Source organism: Suncus etruscus, chromosome 2 (assembly GCF_024139225.1).
Source record: "Suncus etruscus isolate mSunEtr1 chromosome 2, mSunEtr1.pri.cur, whole genome shotgun sequence".
NCBI classification, from domain to species: domain Eukaryota; kingdom Metazoa; phylum Chordata; class Mammalia; order Eulipotyphla; family Soricidae; genus Suncus; species Suncus etruscus.
The window spans coordinates 24,957,937-24,978,954 of NC_064849.1; the positions used below are offsets into that span (position 1 = coordinate 24,957,937).

Sequence of the window (21,018 nt, forward strand, 5' to 3'; positions counted from 1 at the left end):
CTGGGATAGGAATAAAATGATTTCCCCTTGTCCTTTGAAGATTGAGTAATGATAACAAAACCAATGATGTCTCAAATTTATTTTATCATAAATTGCCACTATCCAATACTCTTTAGGACTATAATTACAGCTCATCTTAATTACTACCATTTTTCAGATAAGGTACCTTAGTTAGAGAGGTTAAATAATTTGTCCATAGAACTCAGCAAGGGGATAATTGAGCTTGGATTAAACCCAGAGAATCTTCCTATCTGCACATTTGCATCCCAAACCGTGATCACGAGCAATGTATTTCATAAGTTACCACCTCTAGTTGGAATTGATATAACCCTCCAAGCTTATATCTTAAACCCTTATTATAAAACTCAGAATCATATAGCTTTCAGAGAAGAAAAAATAAGTGGTCCTGATTTAACTCTCTAATAGCATGTTATACTTTAATGAAAATATTTTTTTATTTCTTTGGAATTTTATAAAACATTTCAAATGACGTGACCTTCAATATTGGGACCTCTTTTCCGTGCTAAATTTTGAGAAAAGTAATTGAAACACTTTTATCAGAAATAAAGAATGCCTCATGGAAACTCACCAATGTGTTGTGTGAAAAACGTGAAAGAAACATATCAAGTCAAGTGATTAGAGAAGCTATTCGTGGATAATAATTCATTTTCCTATAGATATGAACACCATTATCCATTCTGTTCACATAATGGTTTTCCCCCCTCAATTTGATTTTATATTATCTACTCAAAAATCAGTGTGCAAATATAAATAAAACTTTCAGATTAAACCCTTGTTCATGTTTCTTGGGTGCTGGTAACCCCTTGGCCCTTAGCAAATATCAACAAATCCTCAGACATTCCCAATGGGACTAAATGAAACCTCCGGCTCTCTCTCAACAGATTGTTCCCGGGAGAACCTGCCATAGGATCACATTTAAGATATGTCAGGCAACATATGGTCTGCGTCTCAGTTACCTAGTAGCAAATGTTAGGGGCTTCCTGGTCTCAAATAGCAAAGAAAGAGAGAGCAGCAGAGTAACTAGGGGTCAGGGGTCACAGCCATAGGATGGTGCTTCTAGGCAAAGGGTAGCCTTCCAACCTGCTCCTTGGGTCCTCCTCACTTCGTGAGCCACTCCTAGATTCACTCCAGAACCTCCAGCATCTATCACCCTAGATCTGTGTAGATATCTAGGCAATCTGCAGCACCAACACCAAGGGATAAATAAGGACATGTATATGACTTATCAGTTTTTCCAAATGCACTAACTCTCTCGGTTACTCACCAAAGATGTTAAGAGAGATAAACTCTTATTTCAGGATTACTGATTCCTCTCAGGCTCTTTTTATATGAACTTCACAACCTATTTCATTTGCCAATATCAAAAAACACATCTTGACAGAATGCTTTTTTAAGTCCCTGAAACTATACACCACAATCTCATGTATCCAAAGCTCTGAATGCTTGTTAAGTGACACTTCTCTTCTAAGATGGCTTTCACCTTGTGTAAATCTTGTATGGGAAGAAGGGAAGCATTTAATTTCCATTTTTTCCTGGGGACTTCTCAGAGCAGAGTCTGAGTTAGTAGTAAGATCCTGAATTCCAGAGAAAGAGAGAAATTAGGACCTATGCTCTTTATGTTTTGTCTGACTCCTTCAGTCATGAACAAAATTCCCCTGCTTGCATATAATTCATTGGAGAGATTCAATCCTGCCCCTGTTTTGTAATCATGGTCAAGATAAAAAGGGAAACAAAGAGCAGTGGAAATGAAGACAGATATTACTAATTATTCTTTTTTTTCTCCCGGGTCACACCTGGCAGTGTGCAGGGGTTACTATGTTTCAGGTTTAAAAAATTACTCCTGGCAGGCTTAGAGGGCTATATGGGATGCTGGGGATCAAACCTAGGTTGGTAGTGTGCAAGGCAAACTCCCTACTTGCTATAATAGCACTGTGGTCCCTGCTAAATGTTATTATTTTATTATTGTCCTGTCTAAATTGCTCATCAGACAATGACTTCTAGAAAGGCTAGGAATCAAGCAGAACAGCTACCTGACCATAGTATTTGCTATTATTTTGACTCATGGATTATAGCTGCCTAAAAATTGTGTCATTTGTATGGATTCATAGTAGTAATCTAAGAATGGTGCTTATTTATCCTTAAGAAAAGGTTATAACTAGCCATTTAAACTTTAGAGAAGTAGATTTGTATTCTAAATTCTTCCATTTCTAATCAAATTGTCCAAGGGCTATCATAGGATTTGTAAGGGAAATTCGGAAGCTTGTTTTCTAAGGGAAGATATAAACTAAGTCAATAGCACCCCTATGTGGAAATACAAGGTCATGCAAAGTGAAATGGAGACATTTTAGAAGAGTCTTTTTAAAATGCTTTTATAGGAAGGTATTTATGGAAGTCTTAAGATTTCTCTAGAGATATTTTCCTTGCTTTCAGACAGAGTCATGCCAGTACTGTCTGACCAATTGAGTAACCTGGTTTCTTTTAAAAGGTCTGCAAAGGAAGACTTCATCATTTTTACAGTAAAAAAATCTCCAGTCATATTGCTCTCTAGTCACATTAAGATCTTTTCTTGAGCAGCATGCACCCATTTCTCTAGAGCCCTGTTTCTCAAAGTGTGTAGTACAGGAAAACTCTGGAAAGATCCCAGGTGACAGTGGTGTCCTAGGGTGAAATAATGTGTGGGTGTGTGTGCTGGAATGGAGTTGTTTTCTCTTCATTTACCTTAAAAGGAGGATTCCAAGGGTCATTATGATTTACACTACTTTTCTTAAAAAGGAACAATAGATAAACTGAACTTGAAAACTAACTCTAGATAAATCTGCCACTTCGATTCAGATGAGAAAATAATGGTCTCTCTCTTTTACCTTATTCATGGATGTTTGAATACATCCGAAGTTTTATGGAGAAGGAACCAGGAACCATGCAGAAGTATGAGATGGGATTTGGTCAAAGGCCTCTAGACATCAGTTCCCACACTGTGCTCTCCACACGTATCATGGTTGGTATTCTGAGCCCCTCAGTCTCTATAATGTAACATCCATCGTACACTTTCAACTAATAGTAACAAGAGAGTTTTAAATAATAACATCTATTAATCAAACATATTAACCTTTGTACATTATTCAACTATGAGAATCAAAAATTTTTTTTGGGGGGGCAGCATTCCTCATGGTGCTCAGAAGTGACTTCTGGATCTGCACTCAGGAATTTTTCACGTTGGGGTTCTGGGGACCAGGGAAAGAACCTTGACAAAACATTATGCACTGTACTCTTGCTCCTGCCTAGAACCAAAAAAAAAAGTTTTTTGGGGGGGGCGGTCACACCCAGTGATGTTCAGGGGTTAGTCCTGGCTATGTGCTCAGAAATCGCTCCTTGCTTGGAGGACCATTTAGGATGCCAGGGGATCTAACCATGGTCCATCCTAGATCAGCTGCTTGCAAGGCAAACACCCTGCCACTTGTGCCACTTCTCAAGCCCTAGATCCAAAACTTTAAATGACATTTTTCTTTTCTTTTCTTTGTTAATTTTTTTGAAGACTAGTATAATGCTATTGTTTTAACTATTATTTAACTGAAAGACTCCTTTTCTTTATTTAACACACATCATTTTTGGAAGGGTGAAGAATGGGACTACATCTGGTGCTCAGTAGTTATAATATACTAGGGGATCAATACAGAATTATTGGGATGCAAAGGAAGTCAATGCCTAATTCCAATAGCTCCAGTCTTTAATATTAAATCTTAATAACATTAAAAATGTTTCTATTACTTACTTTCTGACTTCTCAATCACCTTTTGTTTGGGGCCATGCTTGGTGGTAGTCAGGACTGATTCTTGGTGCTATACTTATGTATCAATCCTGGTGAAGCTCAGGGGATGACTTAGGATGTCAGGAATTGAACCTGGGTTAGTTGCATGGAAAGCTATGCTACTACTCCAGTCTCTCAGTCTTTTTTATGTCATAGAACAAAGTGAAGCACATTCTAGATCTGTTTTAATAAGGTCAAAATAATGTAATCATGTTTCTTGATCTATTTAAGTTTCACAAAATATTATTTTTAAGTATTGCTTTAATTTGTATTATTGTTGTTGATTATTTCTATCATTATTGCTTTTACCTTGGGTTATGTAGGATTCTAGTTGTATAACCAGGTAATCTTTATTTTTATAATTCAATCAGTAGAAAGGTTAGCTTTGCCCATATTTTTTGTAACTGTAAACTTTCAAAGAGTTTCTTAAACATTTTTGTGTCTTACTTGTATAAAGATGCAATATGGATAGTTATACTGTGGGGAGGGGGCTTTAATTTTAAAACAAGTATGATAAATGCTAAATTTGTTATTCCATGATATATTCTGATATTTTCTCTCAAAAATAAAATGCCCATTCAGGGAACTGTAGCAATAATACGGTGGGTAGGGTGCTTGTCTTTCACATAGATGACCTGAATTCTATTGCCAGAATTCCATATAATCTTCTGAGAACCACCAAGAGTAAATCCTGAGTGCAGAGTCAGGAGTTAACTTGGAGTGTTGTGGGAAAAAAACAATTTTTGTGGCCTAGAAATCAAACAAAGAAAAAATTATTTATATAAATGAATAATAACATCCATTTTTATATGTACATGTACTATATGTTGAAGAAAAATCCCCTCTTTTAGCCCCAAACCATACTACAGATTGAATATGAGATGCCAGAGGAAAAGTACAGAAAATAAGGCACTCTCCTCATATGAGGCTGACTTGAATTCAATCCCTGGACCTGTATGTAGTCTCTCAGCACAACCAGGGTTGATCCTGAGCATAACTGGGGGTGAACCCCAAAGAGTGTAAATTAAATTTGGACCACGTAAGCATTTTTGTCATACTGGTTGGTACTAGTGTAGGGAGCCAGATTCTCCCTCACAGTCTTGGCATAAGCACGGCCATCTTGTAGCAAACTGCCATTTTCTAATAGGCCTGTCCTTTAATTGAGCTATACATTGTATACGTGCCAACTGGCCATGAGTTGACGCAGATCAAAAGAACCATAAGGTCACACTCTTCTGGCTCAGGAAACTCAGACCTATAGATAGAGCATTTGGTGTGATAATAGGATATTCCTCAGGAAACTTGTATTAAATTAATAGGCACATGCCAAACCTTTTGAACTGAATGATGACAAATGTATGCTTGACAAATGTTTGCATTGTCTCCTCCTCCCTTTGTGTAAAAACTATATAAGTCATGGCATTTCAAAAATAAATCAAAATAATCAGAATCAGAATCCTTGGTGGTCCCCTTTTTCCTACCCATTTTCCTTTTCAGGTGCAGACCCTTTCCACGACCACAAATAAACTAAAGCTGCTGGCCGGCACATACTAGTATTTGCTTTAATTCATAATTTCTTCAGTAGATGCATACTCAATAAATTTCATTCAAAAATTAGCAAACACATAAAGCTGGAGAACTGTGACTCGCATTTTCATATTCAAATTAGCCAGAATGGAACTTGATCACAGTCCAAGGATTTCCATTCTAAATCACAGCAATCACATTAACTCTAAAAGTCCTCTCTCCCCCCCTAGCGGTGATTAACTGTATAGTCAATGAGGAGTTGTATTTCCCTGATGTACCCAAGAGACAGAACTGACACTATAGGAAATAACTCAGTGCTGTGGTGTGGTTTTGGTGCCAACAGAAGAGAGGGTTCAAGTCCCAGTGCAGTCATCACTAATTGCATGACTTGGCACTTTTCTTCAGCTTTTGATATTTCGTTTATGCATCAGAACGATGATTTTAAGTTTGCAGATTTGTTGTAAAAATCACAAGAGAAAAGTATTGAATCAAACTATTTAAAACTGGTCAAATATACTTAGTTTTTCTTATGCGTGTGCTTTTGTTTTTAGCCACACTTAGCTAGTTCAGTTCTTACTCCTAATGGTGCTCAAGGAATCATATGTAATGCCAGAGGTCCAACTAGTCATTTGCATTGCAAGGCAAGCATCTTAACCTCTGCATCATTTCTGTAATTAGATTTGTTTTTTTTTTGTTTGTTTGTTTTTGTTTTGGGGACACACCCAGCACTCAGGAGTCATTACTGGCTCTGAGCTCAGAAATAGCTCCTGGCAGGCTTGAGAGAACATATAGGATGCAGGGGGCCAAACTCAGGTCCATCCCAGTTGGTCACATTCAAAACAAATGCCCTGCCTCTGTGCTATCATTCTGGCCCCTGTAGTTATATTTAATATATAATAATCTGCATTATTTCTGTAATTATTCCTGAAATTAGATTGGGGGGTTGAGTTAGATATTTTTAACAATATAATACTTGTCTTACATGTCTGTGGCTCTAAATTTAATCCTCAAAATGGCAAATTTAGGTTTTCTTCCTTAATTAAAATAATGCAAGAAACATAATATGTCAAGTATTCCAGGGTGTTTAGGTATTGTGACACCTTTCCTTGACCACAGTTCTGAAAATCTGACAATCATCCTTTACACAGTGATCCAGAATCCCATTCCTATACCAGAACAATCTGATATCATAGGTCAATTGAGTCTCTTTGAATTATATTGGAGCAGATGAACCAAAGTGGAGAAGTATTTTTAAAGAAAATAAAAAACTCTTTCAAACTGGACTATATCAAAAATCTTGGAAAAAATGTGTCTGGGCAATATTCGTGATGACATAAATTCAAAAGTAAAAACACTCAGCACTAAATGTAACATATGTTCCTGAATCAGATCCTAGATTAGGGTGACCCGAGGTGTGTGGGTTTGGTATTGGGGTAATTTTAGAGAATTAAAAGTGAGCTTTAAATAAATTATAATATTGAATTGTTAAAATGTACACGAGTGTGTGGATTTTATTGGTAAAATAAAATCCAATAAAATATTTTCTCAAGTCACTGCATTCTATTTTTGTAATTTAATTATTCAGGGAAAATGCTATCATCTGCAGATCTCTCAGTCTTCTATTTTCTTCTGAGGATTGAATCAGAAGAGTGCAGGTAATTCATTTAAAATGTTAAAGAAATGCCCTGAAACAAATGCCTGCTTATTATTTTATCCGAGTCACTTCCTCTATTTATAAACTCATAGAACATACATTGAATACTTGATTGTCAAAGAACCTAACCACTCACTATTTACCCCTTAGAATAGTTCTGACCATTTCCCCACTTCAGCAGTGCTTATGACTACTGTAAAATGTTCAATGGCTGCATTTCTCCCTTGCATGGTAGGAATGATTCCAGAATTTATTCTTCTTACATCTGTCCATAATGGCCTTATACCTATTTTTTTTAAACATTAGGGAAATTTCAACCTCTTTTTGATAAAATTAGCATTGGCCACCTATAGTCACATCCCGAAATATTTGCAGCTAAGTTCTCTGCCTACACTTTCCTTCCTTTTTTTATCGTACTGATTGCAAGTGTGAATATTTATTGTCAATATAAACTGCTTGTTATGCATGTGTCTTTGAACTTAGCTGTCTGTGTCAACCACTGACTATCAAAATACCCAAGACTTAGCAAATGATACGCATTTAGGGGTACACACTTAAAAGCAATTTGCAAATTCTGAAGTGCTGAAGCTAATGAAAGCTATTGGTAATCAATGACAATTTTATTTTCTAGTTATTAGTATTGGGTTAGTTTTATAAGAGAATGGGAGGTCACAAGAGAGTAGCTTATTTTGTGTGAGGTCAGTGATTTGTGTTGAATTGTGTCATTGAATAGCACAACAGTGCTCCAGAGGTAATGTGATGTCATGATTTGAACCCATCATCATGTTCATGCCAGGTTTATGTTTCAAATATTAATTAATTTCTTGCTATGAAGCAGGTGATTTGGCCAAACCATCTCTCAGACCTATAAGGTTGTGCCTGGACTCCACAAGACGTAGAACTGAAGCATGTAATGCTAACAAATCAGTTGTAAGGGGTACGCATAGTCCAAAATGCTGCTTTTTGAAGGAGATGGAAGAAAGGTGATGGACAGATGAAGAGGAAAAAAGACAAGATGGTTCTATTCAAAACAATCACCTTGGAACCACTGTCTCTCTTTCATTCCTTACCATCTCCGAGTCATATTGAAAGGTTTTTTTCTCCAGGACTCTCTGTACTCCCCACGAAGGTGCTGCCCTCTTCTGGCAGCTTTAACAAATGTACACTCAGTTCTTTTGGCTAAGGGGTTGTGAGACAAGATTCTTTCCTAGCTCATTTTTAAAAGATAGTGCAACACCAAATAAGTTTTACTGTTTGATATACAGCAGTCAAATATAATTATTTGTCACTGAGAGTTTTCATAACCGTATTTCATACTCGTATTAAATTGACTTTCAAGCCTCATATTTAAACATAGCCAAAGGGGTAATTTTACAAATTCTGTGAATGGATGAAAAATGTGGAATCCCCCAAGAAGCAAATTCTCTGCGTTTAGAACACTTGCCTAAAAATATATAAATCACTTTCTGGAGCAATAATACTATGGGTAAGGGACTTGTTTTGTCTTACATGTGACCTGGGTATAATTCCTGGCAGCCCCCTAAGGTCCCTTAGATCCCAATAGGAATGAGTCCTGAGTGCAAGCCCTGGCTACCTGCAATATACACCTTAGAATATTTACCACACACATGAACAACTCAAAAGTGTGACCCTAAAGCAAACCTAAACCAAGCTAAACTAAACCAATACCAACAAAATATTTTGGAGTAAAACAAACAGACTTAATGAGAGAAAGCAACCTTCAATAAAAACTCAACTACAATCATGCTTGTAATCATGGTGCTTAAATAAAGATTTTAGATAAAAAGAACATTAAAATCCAGGTTATAACAATTTGAACCCAATAGGATATAAAGAGGTAGAAAATTATATAAATAAATATTTGATCTTTTTCCTACTCCTAGCCCAAAATTTCCCCAAAACTAACAACTTCTTGTAGGACAATAATCAATGTTATGTTGTGTTAATAAGGGTGCAGAATCAAATGGGGATTTGAGACTGGTTGCCAATGGAGTCAACAAGCGGATTAGAGTGTGGAGTCTCCCTTCCTGACCTCCTGGCGATTTCAGGTCAACATCCACCAGGATCAATATTTCAGGTTTATAGAATGATGCTTCCATTCAGAGAGATAATACAGGGCATAATGCACTGGCCTTGTAGGTAGCTAACCTGGCTTCGATCTCTAAAACTACACATGATGATTCTGCTTTTGCAGCACTACCAAAATTCCTGAGCAAAGAGTTGTGTGACCCCAAAATAAAAATGAATAAGTAACACTCTGAGTTCCAAGGATCTGAGAAACTTGCATGTTGGTGAATATGTGGAAACCAAGTGACAGTGGCTATTATGCTTGGGGAACAATGGGCTCCATTAGGACTCCTTTATCCCTACATTGCTTTCTGTATCATTTGTGCTTAGCTGTTTCTAAAATATTTTCTTTTATAAGTAGTTGGTAATCTAGGAAGGAAAAAATGTTTCTCCAAATCTGTGAGTTGCTCAATCCAATTAACTGAGCTCATGAAAGGAGGCTTGGGAAGCTCTGATTTATTGTCTATTGGCTAGAAGCACCTGGATTTCAGACTGACACTTGGGCCAGTGGTAGGGCATTTGCTATGCATGAGATCAACTGGGAACTGACCCAGGTTTGATTCTCGGCATCTCATATGATCCCCAAAGACTGTCAAGAGTGCAGAGCCAGGATTATTCCCTGAGTGCCACTAGGTGTGGCCCCCCAAAAAATAAAAAACAAAATCAACAACAACAAAAGACTGGCACCAGAAGTCAGAGTAGTGCTGTTGGATTGAATCTATGGGATGCTTCTAATTCCAGGTAGAGTGTTTCAGAATTGATTTCAATTATAGAACATTCTGCTGGTGCTAGAGAATTATTTTGGTGGAATAAGGAAAAGTGCTCCCATATTGGAATATAAATCCACACTATGCTTGCTGTCAGCATATTTGACTTGATATGTTTTGAGTTCAATAAAATAATAAAATTTCAGATTTAGTTATTTATGGAGGAGGTCTTCATCAACACTTGTGTTGGTGTAAGAGTCTAAATTTGCTTAATATTCCAGCTAATGTTGGAGCCGAGATATATTCTTGCATCATTTCCAAAGGGATCTTCATAATAAATTTCTTTTTCTTCTGCCAGCAATACTGCTTTGTAACAAAATAAAATTTTTGGTTTTGCTTGTGATTTGGTGTTTGGGCCATACTAAGTCATGCTCAGGGCGTAGTCCTAACTTCGTCATCAGGGATCACTCCTGCAATATTCAGGGATCATATTGTTACCAGGGATCAAATCAGGGTTTGCCACAAGCATAGCAAGTACTCTAAAGCCTGTACTATCTCTCCAGACCCTAAAATTAATAATAAAAATATAATTTTTTGTCCTTTGGAATATATTTTAGTCCTGTGTAAATAATGATTGAGTTTCCATTCTGTCTCCTCTAAGATTTGTCTCCTAAACATAAATCAAGTCAAATAATAATATAGTGAGTACATGCAGATTCAGCACGCAAAAGCCTGCTTCTATAAATTCTTATGATGATTTTATTATAAAATGCATCTTTGTTTTCACCCTTAGATTTATTTGTGAAAGAGGCTTCATTCCTGTACTCTCTCTATGAGGATTATACTCATTCTAAGACAGATAATATTTTTGCAAGGGGAAGTAAGCTCCTGCTCCACATTTTGTTCTGTCACTCAGTAGAAGCTTGATCCCTAGTCCTGCTATTCTCTATCTGTAAACTAAATCGCCCTGCATGCTGTGTACTAGATCACCTTTTCATATATAACTGTCCTTTCCCCTCCCAGATCCCAATGCAAACCATTTTCAGTCAAGGGATGTCCTGTATAAATGTAACCTGAACTCTGGGTACTCAGTCTCTGGGGGCTGATTTCTTGAAGCGTCACTAGTGAAAAATAAGTTGTTTGGTTTTGTTATGTTTTTCTTGTTCTTCTGTGTGCATGTCTTTTCCTTTGCTGAGCTATTCTGCAAAAAAAAAGTTATTTATTCAACAAGGACAGCTCAAGAGTTACAAAATGAAAAATATCCACCTCAATTCTCAGTGAGACCACAATATAAGGAAAGCAACTTTAATTTTTTTTTTTTTGGTTTTTCGGGCCACACCCGTTTGATGCTCAGGGGTTACTCCTGGCTAAGCGCTCAGAAATTGCCCCTGGCTTGGGGGAGGGGCATCTGGGACTCGGGGGGATAGAACCACGGTCCTTCCTTGGCTAGCGCTTGCAAGGCAGACACCTTACCTCTAGCGCCACCTCACCGGCCCCAGGAAAGCAACTTTAATCTGCATTTTTGAGTCAAAAGTGATTCTCTTCAGAAAATCAGTTAGCTTCTAGTTGAGCTGCTTTTCCTGCCACTTTTATTGGCCAGAATAAATATAATAAAGGTAATCCACCCAAGGAGCAGGGTTAAGGGTATTTATGTTAATTAAACCGAGGAATGTCCCTAAGGAAGCCTGGGTGGGTGGGGTATTTCCAACTCAAAAAGAATGTGAGGAGAAAAGGAACAGCAGGGAGTAATCTAAGAATCAAATAAAGATGTCTACATACCTTTTTGTCACTTTCACTGTACCACTGAGAGGGACAAAAATGGAAAGGCAGGGCAAATAAGGAATAGGGTCCTAAGGAATTATTGTTATACAATGTGACAAGGCTGGGGTTTATAATCTGATGTTCTAGACTCTGGCCAATACCCTAGATGAACAAATAATCTAGAATAACAGACTCCAGAAAATAGGCATATCAATTTCCACACCCCTGTTTCACCATCTCATCTTCTATTAACTCAATAAAGAAACACTTGCTCACCCACCCTTTGTTAACAAAATGTATAAAAAGAAGACAGATTTCCCTGGAATAATTCTTCATGATCAAGGCCATATCTCTCCTTTTCTGAAGTGGGCATTTGATCAACAGACCCTTGGTTTAAAGCATGAATGCAGAAGGACAAGAATATGAGTGTCTACCTCTGCTATAATGCTACTAAAATTTTCCATTTTTCTGGAATATCTCTCAGTCTTCTCTTTCAATGCAATAATATTATTCATGTTAAGCACAAAGGACAAGAGGGATATAGAGGCAAAATATATGCTTGGGAAATTCTGATTGATGGAGGAATGACAGCTTTTCTGGAGCACAGATTTCCAAGAAATATGAAGAGAATCTTCCAGGCATATGCAGGACACTTAACAGTGAGCATAAAACAAGGGAGAATATGTGTTTCTTCTAGAAGTAGAGCAGACATGGAGCTCTTGAATGAAGCTGGACTCTAAAGGTCAGGATCAGGTCACACAGGCCTTGAATCTAAGCAAAGCAATTTGTCTAGCATCTGGAAGGAAAGATGCACATTTTGCATGAAAAAATAACAGAAGATTTCTCTCTCATCGGTGTGGAGGTTGATTATGGGGATACTAGAGGAAGAGGAGCATTGATTTTTCTCAAAAAGTTTCAGGGTCTTGCAAAACACAGACTGATATAAGAGAAGTATCAGACAGCACTGGACCTGGCCCCTGTTTTACTCCCAGGCCTTCCTGTCTTTAAATTGTCTCCTTTCCTATACATACACCCAAAATTTAATAGCTTAAGGGGTCACAATGTGTAGTGCTCAGAGCTAACTCCTGACTCTGCATTTAGAGTTTCCTCCTGTCAGTGCTCTGATGACCCTATGAGGATTAGCTACATGCAAGTGAAGAGCTCTTCTAGCATCGCTACAGGTCAGAGCAAGCATTTTAAGAGGCAAGACACTTACTTGCTTTGTACTCCTGTGTTTAAACCAAATGTTGAAAAAAAAAAAACAGATGTTCTGAATAAATAATTGGCTTCAGAGACACATTAAAATTTAAGTATTTTCCTTTACAATGTACTTTCATAGTCACAAAGTCTTTTTTTCTAGATGTAGGAATCAACATACTGGGAAGTTCCATGAGGCCCAGGGAAAGAGAATGTTGTTTAAGTGCTTCCAACATCCGAATTTCCCAAGACTCCTGGTTTTATTATGTAGATTTATCCTGCAAAGGATAGCATAGAGCCCATTTCTTTAGGGTGGCACCTTGAGTTAGTGACTTTGGCACAGTTGGTACCCCCTTAAAAGCTCTTTCATATGCAAAATGGACTGGGGTGAGTATGATTGCTCCTGACATCTTTTGGCCCTTCAAATAACTTCCTCATTTTCCAGGAACTAAGCCATTAAATGCAGCATTCCAAATATCATTCTTGTCAAAGTAGCTGACAACTAAGGATTATTAACAAGCTCTAAGGCTGCACTGACTTGAGAAAACAAAGGATTTCAAGTGACAGTATGGTTGATTTCCCTCACCACCACCATCCAGCCTTCAAACTGTCTATGTATAAGTTTTCTGTGGAAGCTCAGAAGTCAGAGAAATCTCAGCGAATTATCTGTTGTTGGGGCCAGTTAAATCTATACCAGTTCTCTAGAAGCAAGTGTTGATTTGGGCATGTGAGTTAGGTAGGTGTCTATATACTTGCCAGAATATAGAAGGAAATGTGATTGAGATTTTCTATGTGTGTGCAGCTTTCACACACATGAATGGCTGGTTTCAACAACACAGCTCTATGGTCAACAAGAGAATGACACTTCTTCACTTGCATTCTTAAAGGATTTCCTCTCCTGATCCTTTCTCATCCTTTATGGTTGAGATCTTGGTTAAACTTGAACTCTTGTTCTGGGGTTTTTGATCTAGAGTCAATGAAAGAGTGGAACATAAACGGAGATTAGAGAAATAAATGACTATGAAAAAAGGAAAATTCACTTAGAGCAAACTGAGCGTTTTCTCAGACCTCTGTAACCCTTGACCTCTTCACAAACACTAAACGGCCTAGTCATTTGCCCTTTTGTAAAAAAAAGGTCTTCTCCTGCGTCCGCATACTGGGATGGTGACAGGAAACATTTCTGAACTCTATTCTGATCACAAGCCATTTTACGAATCTACTTCATTCGTTGACTGTGCCTTTAACTTGAAAGAAAATATTATTTGTTTCAGTGTGGACTGCCAATGGTTGTTTTAAATCTTTGAGTGCCTTATAAGCAATGGCTTATCCAGCAGAGCGGGCTAGAGACATTGTAGATCTTCTGTCCTCCTAGAGTAAAAGCATTCATCTCATGACTTTTGTATTAACCAGAGTCAAGTACAGTGTATCTGAACCAATTAGTATCAATATTCCTAATCCGCCTGTCCCATAATTCCAAGGTAAAGTTGCCCACCATTTATGGAAACTATTATTTTTAACAAACATTTCAAGTGATATGGTTCATATATGTTAGAGGCAAACAAAGAAATCTATTCAGACACTGAAATTCTCCCTTATCTTCAGTTTGCAGACAATAAAATAATCTCTGGGGAGCTTTGGTTGAATTTAGGCACTGATAATATATGGCAATGTACCTATTCATAGAGATGTGTACTTCAAAGTAAAAGCACCTAAATGAGAACGAGAAAAACATGGAAAAGGATCCCTAATTTCATCAAGATAAATTTCTCTAATACTCTATAACCTTTATATATATTATTCCAAGCTGCTTAGCTTTGTCTTTTTTTCAATCCCCTTCACCTCTCCTCTCCCCTCCCTTTTCTTTTTCCTTTTTTTTTCTCTTCTTTCTTTTCTTTTTATAGATTTTTGGTTTGGGGGCCACACCTGCTCTGTGCAAGGCCCACTCATGGCTCTGTACTCACGTATCACGCCAGGTAGAGTGTTTCAGACTTGATTTCAATTATAGAACATTCTGCTGGTGCTAGAGAATAGGAATTATATGTAGTGCAGGATATCGAATTTAGGGCTAGGTTCTCGCAAGCAAGCGCCCTATTTTGTACTCTCTCCAGCGCCTCTGTATTAGAATTTTCAAATTCAAGAGACAGTTGCAAACTGCGATGTTGACACAAGGTGGCGCTGTGTATATGCCTAATTTCTTTTTCTCTTTTCCTGGCTTGCTAAACCAAACTTGCTAGGTAAGCGTCTTCTGGAACCTGGCTTGCATGTTAACAGTTTCTGCCTAGCAGAGAAGATTTCTAGGTTGTAGATTACGTCTAATCATAGGTAGCTGCGCATAACTGTGGCACTTAGTTCTCAGATTTCCAGTCTGTAATATTCTAACACCCCTTGAATATCTGTGAAAAATCAGACAAGATCTACTTGAGAATAGTAGTATTTTAAAACAAAGCTTCACTTACAGTTTTGCCATAATTTTGAAAAATATCTAACAGTATTTTCAATCATTTATATATATGACATGAATTGAAAACTTAAATGACTTACTTTAAAAAACATCAAATAAAGGAATTTAAAATCGTCACCTCCACTACATCATATTCATGCAATTTTGCAATTACTACTCTTACAGCTGGAAGGGAAAAAATAAGGTCAAAAGATTTAAAAAAAAAAAAAAGGTCTAAAAGATACTTAAACAAAAATACATTGACTCTGACTATGCTTAAGAAATGCTAAACAGTGCCAACCAATATTCAAATACTAAGATTGGATTTGGCTTGTGTTCACTTGGCAAGCCTGAATGGTCTCCCTGTGTTTATATAACAATTAAAATGCATTTAAAAGGAAACATAAAAAGGAAAGCAAAAGCAAATTGAAGCAATCTAAGGGCCATATAAAAGCTAAGTCAATATTACAGAACACAAAATTTTCATGGGTTCAAACACAAGGCATTTAAAAGCTCTTGTATATGGAAGGGCAAACTGAATGATAGTGATAAACTAGTATGTATCTTTTCTTTCATTCAATTTGGAGGTAGGAAGTTGCATACCTGGTGATGCTCTGGACTTACTCCTGGCTTTGTGCTCAGGGCTAACTCCTACGTTGGCTCAGGAAATTATAAGCAGTGTTGGGGGAATTGAACTGGCATGAACTGCATGCAAGAGTTACCCACTGTGCTATTTCTCTAACCCTGTTCACTGGTTAACTCAAATAAGAGAATGAAATTATTTTAGGGCTTAGGTAGAATTTCTGGAGAGACACCTGTGATTGATTCTACTCATTTTGCTTCAAACACACATGGGGGCTTTAGAAGGGAAGAAAAGAAATTAGATACAGGCTCCCTATTAAATGGTAAATAACTGAAAATCCTATTTAAAATATCCCATTTAGAGGAGAGAGATTTAGTGAATATAATCATATCAAGTATCCCAAGGAGAGGGTGCAAGACACAATCTTCCTGGAGATTGCCAATAAGAAACACACTATCCAGAAAGTTTAAAATCAGAAATATGATGACTAAAAATAGCTCTGCTTTTTAATCATCACCTCATGCTGGTACTTAGTTCTCTATGGGCAGTAGCATGGAATGAACATTTCCAATCTCTTGCCCACTATCTCTGGAATAGCGCAGATCAAAATGACTACCCTAAGTGTACTCCAGAAAGCAGGCAACTTGGCGCCAAAGAGGATGGAAAAGTCATGAGAGAAAAAATAAATATTTGTTCTAGTGAGTGGAGTTAGTTCTAGACTCTATGTCCATATGCTATTTATCTTCAAAAAAGAAACATGGAGTGCTCGCTTCGGCAGCACATATACCAACATTGGAACGACACAGAGAAGATTAGCCTGGCCCCCTAGCAAGGATGACACGCCAATTCGTGAAGTGTTCCATATTTAAAAAAAAAAAAAGAAACATGGAAAACTCTACATTTTACAGGTAAGTCAAGAGGTTTGGAAGAGATAAGCAAATGGTTGAAGATCACACAAGTACTAACCAGAAAAAACAGGGTTTAGAAAGAAGTCTGATTTCCTCTGCAGCTTGAGTAGCTCTGATGAAAGACGCTCATTTTTCCTTGATAAATCCTTGAAGACCGTGGGAACCCCACTTTGCTGTTACACCTCTAGTGTACTGCTACAAAGACCTTGGTTAAATGTGTGCACAACTGCTGTGACATGCTCTGCCTGGCACACAGTAAGAGCATCAGAGATGACAATATCAGAGATGAGCATCAGATATAGGACCAGGGTTTTCCCTTCATCTAAGAGTTGGCCATTGAATAAGAGTGCATGTAAGAAATAGGGTAGGGGTCTGAGTAGTTGCACAGCAGTGGGGTGTTTGCCGTGCACGCGGTTGACCCAGGAAAGATGCAGATTCTATCCGGGGCATCACATAGGGTCCCCGAGCCAGAAGGAACTTCTGAGCGCAGAGCCAGGAGTGACTCCTGAGCACCATTGTGAGTGGTCCACAAAAAAATGGTAGAAGGATTGGGATTAGATGGGATAAGGAATGTTAGAGAAGAAAGAGAGGCTAATTCTAGCCCTGAAGAAGAAGATGCAGGGTCAAATGGGGGGCAATATCCAGTACATCATCTCTACCCCTTTTTGTAAATTAGTTCCACAAAAATTTAGAAAACAACTCCTCTCTTCTTTTATTTTGGCAGAATGAGGTATTGGTGATTTAGTTCTATAATTGTGGTGCTCAGATATTACTGTGATAGTTTATCACTCTTAAAGGTGCTTGGGTTACTATGCAGTGCCAGAGATTCAAAGTTGAGCCTCTTGTGTATTCAATTCATTGAACTATCTCTCTGACTTCAACACCTTCTTATATAACAGATGATATATCAACTCCAAGGAAATAAATGGCAAAGCTATTGTTGGAAGGGGAAAGGAACTGGAATAAATGTAAAAGGATAGATAGGTTTTATTTGTTTCCACTCAATAGTGAAGTATTCAAAGACCAGTGAAGAAAATAATCCAACATATTCGGCCACTTAAAAAACATGCAATGTAATAAGCACAAGATTCATATTTCTGAGAATAAACTGTGAGTCACTTAGGAAAAACAATCTTACTGCCATCTGAATTCTTTGTCTCAAAGTGGAAATTAAATCATGTCAACATTTTTAATTACATATATTACCAAACTTGGCTGCTAGTTAAAGTCAATAACAGAATCTCCTTTCTTCTTTAAATATAAAATATTGGAAGGCTCGCTCAGTATTATTTCCTAACATTTTTATTTACCAATCACATCTAGACCAAGGTGATACTTGTGGTTTGGTACTTGGAATTCACTCCTGATGGAGTTTAGTGAACTATACAGTGCTAGGGATTAATCCCAGGACTCCTCTGGGCAAAGAGCACAAGCAGCCCAATGAGTGATCTCTTAGGCCCATTTCTAAACTAATTACATAGGACTAAAGAGAGTTCATATGACATACTATTGTTTCTTTGTTTTACTCTTGCATTCCTTTACTGCAATTGGGCCACAGCAAATATAGAACTGATATTATTCCTGATATTATTATCTATAAAAAAAGAACTACCTAAAAAGATATTTCACATTTCATAAGCCTAGATCATTGAACCATTTTCAGCAAATATTGCTTTGCAGAAATCATTCTCTTCTTGGTTTTTGGGCCACACCTTGGAGTTAATATATCATCTGTTATGTAAGGGTGGTTATTTTTATGACTGAAACCCAACTATGAATATGTTTGCAACCATGGTGTATAAATAATAAATAAATTATTTAAAATAAACCAGAGTTTTCCATTCAGCTATATATTGCATCTGATTTCTTCCCTTGATATTGTCCTATGTAATGCTGAGTATGCCCTCAAATTAGCACTGAAAGATAAAACTTTCGCATAGAAAATTTTCTCTGCTCCAATTTTCTCAAAATAACTGGGACACCATAGGTTCTCAAAAATAATGTTTGCTCAATACTTGTACAAAAGTGGAGAAAATAGAAAAAGACACAAATCAGAGAAATTGTGTGATCCTGTACCTCCATTCCCCATTTTTTTAATGTCTTCATTTTATTTACCAGAAAAAGTCCTTAGCTTCTAGGTAGAAAACTTTTTAAAAAATGCATTTTCCTTGATCCAATGAAAAAGCCTCATAGTCCAAGTGACAGAGGATGAGACAGGACATAGGATGTGGATGAAGTAAAGAGTGTTGGAAAAGAAGAAGAAGAAGAAGAAGAAGAAGAAGAAGAAGAAGAAGAAGAAGAAGAAGAAGAAGAAGAAGAAGAAGAAGAAGAAGAAGAAGAAGAAGAAGAAGATGAAGAAGAAGAAGATGAATATTACAGTGGTAATGCTGAAATTTCAGAGAGGAAAAGATAGTAAAAGTTCTTTACACTTTAAATGGACTTGTGATTTAATTCATTATTTGACCCGAAGTATTGCCTGTGAATATAAGCTAGAATATAGCCTTGAATATGATATGCTCCAAGTTAAAGGTGGACAGTAATTGATTGAAATTAATTCCTTTCTAGTGATCATCTGAGTGCTCACTTATTCATACACTCTTGTTTTAGGACTCTCCTCATGCTTGCCAGTTCCTACTAAGTTTTCTGTGCAAAATTCCAGCCTATTAGGAATGTTCCATGAAAATATGGAACTCACACAGAACTTGGGAAAGCAGTCTTCTCAAATTTTAGACAAAGCAATGTATGGCTGTGGTACAAATAAAAAGTTAAACCCTCTTTTCCCAACAGAGAGACATTTATATTGTGTTTGTTGTGGTATATGGCATCAAATCCAGGACCTCACACATGCCAGGCAAGTACTTCATCATGGATCTATCTACCCAGACACTATGCCCTCAGAGGAACTTAAAGAGAACCAAGAGACAACAGGTACAATATTAGAATATGTGATATATTTTCTAGAGTCTAGAGAAATATACTTATCAAAAGAGAGATTTAGAAGGTCATGATGGGGCGGGAGCAGTGGCGCAAGTGGTAGGAGGTTTGCATTGCATGCACTAACCGAGGAGGGATTGCAGTTCAATCCTTCAGCATCTCATATGGTCCCCCAAGTGGGGAGCGATTTCTGAGGCATAGCCAGGAATAACCCTGAGCATCTCCAGGTGCGGCCCCAAAACAAAAACAAAAACAAAACAAAGAAAACCATGCTATGTATTAGAGGGAGGCCATTGCCATATGGATAAAATATCATATACACCTCAGCAGTGAGTTTTAATACATTCAATGTACAAAGTATTCACTCAGCCAGGTAGCTCTCTTTGATGATTTATCATTTGTGTGTGTGCTTTGTTTGTTTGTTTTGTTTTGTTTAGGGGGCACACCCAGCAGTGATTTGGGGCTATTCCTGACTCTGTGATCAGAAATCATTCCTAGCAGGCTTGGGACCTAACCCAGGTTGGTCATATGCAAGGCAACTGTGCTATTGCTCTTGCCTCATTTCCATGGAAGTTTTTGAGAAAAATTTTGACTTCTGAACTGGTCCAGAAACATTCTGGAAATGTCAGCCATCAACCCCTTTACACATATATTAATTCTTTTGAGAGCTGGCCAGACTGGCAAACAGACCCACTATGGGTGCCCTTAGGAGATGACAATCCATTTAGCTCCACAGGCAGCCAGGCAGGCTCTCATTATAGCGCAGCAGGGTCATCAAGCTGAAGGGAAGTTTCTAGGAGCTTGGAGCTAGTCCAAAGAGCTGCTATCAAAAGTAATAAATATTTGAGAAAGAATCCTGAAAGGGCAACTTAAAAGGAACTGGCTTGTTGGCCTGGATAACAGCTTGTAAGTACCCAGAAGGGACTAGCCTGGATGAACCATCATGAGTTCCAAGGGTACATCTCAGGCATGCAGATCCACAGAACAAGAGATGACAGTTATAGAGCAAGTTTTGTATTTTTAATCACCAGCTATAAATTTCTAAAAGTCTGTCAAACATTGGACATGCATATATCTGAAGAAAATTAGAAAAGTTTTTTTCTACCCTCCTTTCCAAATCTAGGATCATGAGAACTAATTTGTTTAGAATGATAAACAAGCCAAAGAATAAGGTGAAGTTTCAATTCAAGACTGAACACAGAGGACTACATGATCTCCTCATTTCACCTGAGGAATTGTTGTTACTTTTCTTTATATGTGAATGGTGTGCATCAATACAGGAGTGTGCGAGTATGCCTGAGAGCAGGCATGAGGGTAAGTATAGTATGAGTGGATGGATGTAAGTATTCACAGGTTTTGTGAAAGTATGTGAATGGGCACTGTGTGTGTTCAT

The 21,018-nt window shown here is 37.5% G+C and overlaps 1 protein-coding gene and 1 non-coding gene across 2 annotated transcripts in view; one reads left to right on the forward strand and one right to left on the reverse strand.

Annotated features, from left to right (window-relative positions):
• The window catches only part of NYAP2 (neuronal tyrosine-phosphorylated phosphoinositide-3-kinase adaptor 2), a 282,724-nt gene that overhangs the window by 21,492 nt on the left and 240,214 nt on the right, over positions 1-21,018 (reverse strand).
• Positions 16,546-16,652, forward strand: LOC126002252 (U6 spliceosomal RNA). Its single transcript, XR_007493009.1, has one exon. It is a non-coding gene; the product is annotated as a U6 spliceosomal RNA (small nuclear RNA).